This window comes from Amphiura filiformis, chromosome 18 (genome assembly GCF_039555335.1).
Source record: "Amphiura filiformis chromosome 18, Afil_fr2py, whole genome shotgun sequence".
Taxonomy (NCBI): domain Eukaryota; kingdom Metazoa; phylum Echinodermata; class Ophiuroidea; order Amphilepidida; family Amphiuridae; genus Amphiura; species Amphiura filiformis.
Window position 1 is genome coordinate 42,463,702 of NC_092645.1, and position 7,999 is coordinate 42,471,700.

A 7,999-nucleotide genomic window follows, 5' to 3' on the forward strand; every position below is an offset into this window, starting at 1 on the left:
CTTGTAAGCTTGCATACGCACAAAGGTTCCAGGCATGCCGAATTTTACGCACTCTCGTGTAACGCGTAGTCTCGCTCGCGTTCGTGTATACGCTACATTAAAAGTGTTGATTCATCACGGATTAACAACGGTTGGCTCCTGTACAAAGGTATAGGAAGAGTTGTTGAAGTAACAATGAAAAATGGTGTTGTCAATGAACCCTTTGATATCATGACTACAAAGAACCCACTGTTTTGGCTTTGGGTTAACTCTTTTCAAAAGGTTTCAAATTACCAAAGTCTTATTTTAGGATTCCAGATATCTCATTAGACTAGCCCAGTAACTGGTTTATGCGTTGGGATTATAAAAAAAAAGAAGTTACTGTATGTACTTCTTAATTGCTTGACACAGTAGGTTAAATATCACTTGTAATTTGTATGACCATTTACATGAACTGTTTCAAGAAGAAAAAAAGTTATAGGTGTATAATTGAATACCTGAGTGGAAGAAGGGCCCAACTCCAATTTTTTACAAAAATGAGTTAGACCCAGCATATTATTGCCAACAGATTGTTCTTCCTTGTGTGTGAAAGATGAGCCAAAATCAACTCTCCAAATAGTCTTTCAAGTACACTTAATCATGGTTTTCATGGAAGAAAGGCCCAACTCCATGGAGTTGGGCCCTTTTTCCACAAATATTGGGTTAAAGAGGAATTTTGTTCATCCATGAAATCTGCTTTTCACTACAATAAACTTTCTTGACATGCTTCTACTTGTGCAATTAATGGATAATTGCCAAATTTCTGTAGCTATTTATAACACATCTGCTTACGGAACTGGCACTTGCAGTATATTAGTGGAAGAAGGGCCCAACTCCAGTTCGTATTAAGACCTGTACCGTTGCCATGGAAACATCATATTTAATTTTGAATGTATGAAATATTGTATATTCATGTATTAAAGGTTCCCTGAAGAGGAAAACATTCTGCCTATAAAACTTTTCAAAATATTTAGTTTTTTTCTAATATCTCAAATACAGTTTTGATGGAGTTGGGCCCTTCTTCCACTCAGGTATTCAATTGTATTTTATTTTACAATTGCTGCCTTAGGTGATGGTTGGATCAGATTGTATCACCACAGACTATCCATCAACAGTCAAAGTCCCTGTGCTTTGTATGCTGTGAATTCTTGCATATTCATGTGGGCCGATCGTGCGTGTCTCACACCAGCGCTACGTGCCTTCGCGTATATATACGATATAGCGTTGCTTGTCTTTGTGTTTACGTGACAGACCTTAAAAATATGCGGTATGTGTCGTAGCAGTTTCATCTCTCGCACTTCTTGGAATGATCAGCCCTCATTATCAGATGATGCTGAGACTTTGACTGTTTGTGGTTAGTCTGTAGTAGTCTCCGCATGCCGCATTCTTATTGTATCAATTTGTTAAGCAGTTAGGTAAACTTTTTTGTACATAATATACATTGTATATATCTGAAAGTTACAACATTTGTGTTTTAACTAAAATTATGAAAGGGTAATTAATGCAGTATTTACCGTAAACGTTCTCCTAATGGCGCTATGGGGTCCCTTGACATAACTGGAATTTTAGACACAAACTAAAAGTGCCCTCATAAAAATCCCACCAGTAAATAAGGGCACATACCCTTAATTCTTATTGGGATTTTTAGAGGAGGGAGCTCTCTATTTTTACATGAAATTTACCCCAAGACAAAGGAGCCCAGGTGCACCATTAGGCGAACGTTTACGGTATGGTACTCGGATGCAACTATCAGAAGAGGGCATTTTTAATGGATTTTTTTTAGAAGTTTTTGTTTATTTATATTTTGGTAAAAATATATTGATGCCTTAACTAAGGCAGGTCAGTGGGGAGCATGACCAAGATTATAGGAGGAGGCGGATTACGGGACGTGGATTCATATTGTAAATTTGATCTAAAACCCCCATTAAAAATTTGAATCTAGTAAAGAAATGTCTAAATGAACTCTAAGACCTCTAAACCAAGTAAATAAATACAGAAGGTTATTTAAAAGACTAATACTTGCTTGATGATTGTACATGTGAAAAAAGAGGGGTGGTGGTAAATACCCCCTTGTTTGTGATTGTTTTTGCCCACACTCATTTTGTAACCGATTTTCATCAAAAAAAGGTGTCAAAAAGCTCGGCAGGATGAACTACTTCAAACGAGACTTGTAGGTAGAATGTTTGAAACATTTTAATTTTTTACTATGTAACACAAAGTACCCCAGTTTATGACACAGGACCTATTACATTGTTTTTAAAGTATTTTCAATAGAATTCAATGCGATTTGCTCACCCAAGTGGTAGTTGAAATCCTGGTACATGTATAACACTTTTGCAACGCTTGATGGGAAGCTTTCAAATCATATCCTCACACATGCTCATTGGGAATTGAGAGGTTGTAAAATGTTTTGGGCAATTCGTACACCTGTTACTTGCCCGGATGTCTAATTGTGAATGTGAGGCTTTGAAGTTAAGGAAACTGAAATGATCATACACGAATGGTTTACTGCCAAGTTTTGTAGTAATGTCAGTGTTTTTTTGCATTTGCGCCGTAGGCGTGCTGAAAAACCATCCTTTTACATATGTGTGTACAGCTGGTGATCTGAGCGATTAACTTATCGCAAGCGATTAGATACTGGGTACAGCGAAATACACACCTATGTCACTATACACTTAAGGTTCACCAAAGCATAAGTAGAACTATTATAGAAATACTGTTTTGGGCAAGCTGTTAGCCAAGTGGTTCAATCATGGTCAGTGGGTAAATTGATAACAGAGTTATAAGTGTGAACTCTGTTATTAATTAATTGTTGGGATGTGTGCGATAGTTTATAGCTTTATCAAGACCAGAATATAGTCTGATATTTTTTCAGTTGTGACAGTCACAGCTTGTTTCAATTCTCCACAGTGATATCCAGTTCATGTTCATTGCTACTTAGATTTTCAGTTCTTGGTGGCAATTTTCCACTCAAATGTGTATCTTAGCAGTGGAAGAAATTGCTGCTGTGTTTGTAACAACGGCATAATGCGCATAAAACATCAATTAATAAAATGGTCTTAATAAAATGGTCTTAATAAAATGTAATTAAAGGTGCAATTTGATTGTGAGGGTTCTAATTCTACAAATGGACAAAGATACATAATATATATATACTAGGCGGTTACCCATATTTGGCGGTTCTCGGCTGGGCGCGATTACCTGGCTGTACCCACCAAGTTTTATGCCCATATGACAATTTTTACTAATTTGACCTCGGATGACCTCTGGTGACCCCATAATGACCTTCCAAAAATTTGGCTCTATATGTTGACTGTACCCACCAAGTTTCATGCCCATATGACAGTTTTTTCTAATTTGACCTCAGATGACCCGTGGGTGACCTTGGATGACCCCAAAATGACCTTCCAAAATTTTGGCTCTAAATGTTGTCTGTACCTACCAAGTTTCATGCCCATACGACAGTTTTCACTAATTTGACCTCAGATGACCCGTAAGTGACCTTGGATGACCCCCAAATGACCTTCCAAAGTTTTGGCTCTAAATGTTGTCTATACCCACCAAGTTTCATGCCCATATGACAGTTTTTAGTAATTTGACCTCAGATGACCCCTGGGTGACCTTGGATGACCCCAAAATGACCTTCCAAAATTTTGGCTCAAAATGTTGTCTGTACCTACCAAGTTTCATGCCCATACGACAGCTTTTAGTAATTTGACCTCAGATGACCCCTGGGAGGGGGCCCCGGGGTCAGATGACTTAACGAACATAAACTTCTTCTTGTCTGTACCTACCAAGTTTCATGCCCATACGACAGTTTTCACTAATTTGACCTCAGATGACCCGTAAGTGACCTTGGATGACCCCCCAAATGACCTTCCAAAGTTTTGGCTCTAAATGTTGTCTATACCCACCAAGTTTCATGCCCATATGACAGTTTTTAGTAATTTGACCTCAGATGACCCCTGGGTGACCTTGGATGACCCCAAAATGACCTTCCAAAATGTTGGCTCAAAATGTTGTCTGTACCTACCAAGTTTCATGCCCATACGACAGCTTTTAGTAATTTGACCTCAGATGACCCCTGGGAGGGGCCCCGGGTCAGATGACTTAACTAACATAAACTTCTTCTTGCCAGGACAGAAATACACCCACCCACCGAGTTTGGGCCCCATACGACCTACAACGGCCTCACATTAGCAGTCACAGACAGACAGACAAACAGATCTACAGAGAATAGCGTATTATAATATAGATATATATATTTATAAATAAATGCAATTAAATTTTGTATACATGTAATATACTTATACTATATACTTTACTAATTCCTACAAATTCAATGTCAATTTTGTAAGGATAGATGAAACTCTTACAAATTCAAAAACAAGTTTTGAAAGTAAATTGAATTCATACAAATGAAATCAAGTTTTTTATTGCATATTTTTGTTTTTGCCATCTGGGCTGATCGCTTGATCACAAGTGATTGATTAGAGGTTAATAACTGCGCATCGGTTATTTGGAGGGCATTGTGAAAAATCTAAACATTTTGCCTTTGGAACCGAGGAATATCCTGCGCCCGAGGGATATTCCGAGGTCCAAAGGCAAAATGTTTAGATTTTTCACAATGCCCGACATATTACCGATGCAAATTTATTAACCTCATTCATAACCGTCACTTTCATCTCTTCACTTTACAAAATATCACACAATTTGCCTCAAAAATAAACAAATTTTACGTTTTCCCTTTTCAAAAATCGATCAGGCTAAAACAGAACGACCAATAACAGAATTGCGTATCACAATCTGTGCAAATATGGTAACGCGCAATCCAAATAGGGTGGCCAGCGCGAGCGCAGTTTTTTCGACGCACAACACGGCGCGCGCGGAGGTTGCTAATATTTATGCTGATGGCGCGGAGGTCCACTGTTGTTTATTAGTGACCGCGTTCAGCGTTTGCGTTTTTCAAATAAATATAAATGATTGGATCACATGTATCGTGTGTATTAATGAGGTTATGAATGTGATCTGGTCTACTGCGTTTCACACGTCGGTTAGATGCATCTTACTCCTTGGAATCAAAGTAATTCAGCAGTGGGTCATATACATGATTAAGAAAAAATGCACTGTTATCGTGGTTGATGGTTAGGGCCCCCTATCTGCATATATTGTATTGCCTCTATAGAGCCAAAACTATCAATCATGACAACAGCGCATTTTCTTTTTATCACATACCTTAGAAGTTCACCTACAAGCATATATGCTTTTTTGACAAAAGAGACGAAAGGCAGACACCCTCCACAAACACATTATTTGTTGTTTGAGCAACTATATTACTGATACAGGCGGCTGTACAAACTTGGAATCTATATTGTAATTTGCCATTCGTCTTTAATATAAAAAAAACCTGTTTAGAGGCATATATGCTTGCAGATGGAATTCTATGGTATGACCAACTGCTGAAAACATTTACGTTGATCCTGATGAGTGAGAGTGCACATTACCCCCACGGGAAATGCAGTAGACCAGATCACATCAAGCCAAGGTGGCGAAAGCTCAAGTTGAGAGTAAAATTTCTGGATTTGTTGAACAAAAATATGCAATATTAATTGTTATGATCTACAATCCCACTGCTGCATTTGTTAAGGAAATCAATTTTTGTAAGGTAACATAATTATATATATCATATATAAAAAAACTGATATTTTTACAAATTCAAGGCTTGACAACAGAAAGACAAGCTCTATGGTTGGGACCGCTCCTAAATATTATGGTACGTGGTCATACAATTCAATTTCAATTTCTTTTAGTTACCGGTATCATAATCTTGTCTTGTTTTGTTGTGGTGACTGAGCAGTTCAGATTAATGCATTGGGTTTATATAGGGTCCACAACTTATAAGTTCCCCCCTAACTTAAGCAGTCAAGTTAGCTCAATCGATAAGGCGTTCGACTATGGTGCGAGAGGTTGCGAGTTCGAACCCTGGCGGTGCCTAGTACGCTCTCGTGGAAAAATTGAGTTAGCTTGAAATTCCCCTGGACAAGGAACTTACTGCTAATTTGTCTCGTTGTAACCCGTGCTGAAACTCGGGAGCTGATCCTGGTTGCGAAGGTTATTTGTGGAATGTCTAGGGTGTGCGCTCTTGAAGCAGCAAAGTCCCTGATTTGTTGTTTAATGGTTTGTGGAATGATGTGGGGCCGTAGTGGTCAGCGACACCCTGTAAAGTGTACTGAGGCTTGTGGATCAACGTCTAGGCGTTGTGCCTGTGCGTAGCGCACTATAAATCACTGCGCTTTTTTTTTCTTTTTTTTTTAATACTTTTTAAAATAAGTTCAAACATATTTTACGAAATGTAAAAATGTAAACGGGTATGTATAGCCCTATTTGTTTTACACATGTGGACCAATTTATAGCATCACACGTCATTGCTTTCAGTCACAATGGTTAATTGTGTAAGAAAAGAGGCAGTTTTAAAAGTTGCACCTGTGTCCATAGCAGTCAGGTTTTCTTTAACAAACACGTGAATAGACTTGCCTACTGTGTTATTTGAGAGCTGATTCCTATGGACTCAGATGCAACTTTTAACACTATTTGAAACGGTCTCTTTTTTAACATAATGAACCATTGTGACTGAACGCAATGATGTGTGATGCTATAATTTGGTCCATATGTAAAACAAATAAGGCTACCAATACCTTTTTTACATGTTTGCATTTAAATCAAATATTTTTTCGATTTATTTAAAAAGTATTTACATTTTGTAGGGGGAACTTATAAGTTGTGGACCCTATATAATCTGTATAATGGTACTAAGGTACTAATCAATTTAAGACAGTCTTTGTTTAGATAACATGTACTACAATGTATATAATTATGTATATATATATAGATATTATGGGAGGACTGGTTGGTGCAGTGGTTAATACACTCGCCTCTCACCGCTGCAGCTTGGATTGATTTTCTTGCAGTGCTGTGAGCATGGTTACTGATCCATGACCGTCCGTGGAGGTTTTTCCCCCGGGTACTCCGGTTTTCCTCCTGCATTCTAAAATCAGACCTTTTTCCACTACTTCCTTCACTTCTATTATATCCATTTTGTTTCTTCTTCAAGGTGGATGGGGCCAAAGTTTTGTATTTATTCTTTTATACACATATTTCTAATAAAAATATTATTATTATTGTTATTACGGTAGTATTATTATTATTATTACTAGTACTATTATAATATATATAACTATTTCTATTAATTATTGTAATTACTATTGTATTATTATAAGTAATCATAAATTGTAAGGAACTATTATCATTATTTTCCAATATTGCTTATTGGTATGTTGGTATGTATATAGAACCTTTTAATACCCAGCATGGTAGATATTTGAAACAAAAACTTATTGTGTATGGAGTGGGGGTGTGTGTGTGACTAAACTGGTGATTGCATAATAATCTTTAAGGGTATTAATCTTTAGGGTATTGAGAAAATGCACAAAAACATGGTTAAACTGGCCACAAGTTTTATTTATTCACCATTCTATAGACCTTTTCCGTAATTGCCCACCTCTGCTGTAGATGGGGTAAACATGGAATTTGCCCTTGCTTTCGATATTTTTTGTCACAATTACCTTATCTACGGCGAGATTTGCTCTTGCTTTCGACACTTTTTGTCACGTAAACATCGATGTTTACCCCATTGACGGCGAAAGGTGGGCAATTACGGAAAAGGTCTATATGAATTAATGACTTGACAATTATGATTGTCAGTGACTTGTGATTCATGGAATGTTGCATCTGATATCACTGTCAATCAAACTCTACAGCATGTGATTGGTCTATAATTAAAGACAAAGATAAAAGACTAGTTTGCATCTGGCGTCACTGTCAATCAAATTCTCTCGATCCTTGATTGGCTAATAGCGCATTATAAGGAAGGTCGATTCATCTGGCTGGTGCCGATCGGAGAAAAGGAATAGCATTGAATGGC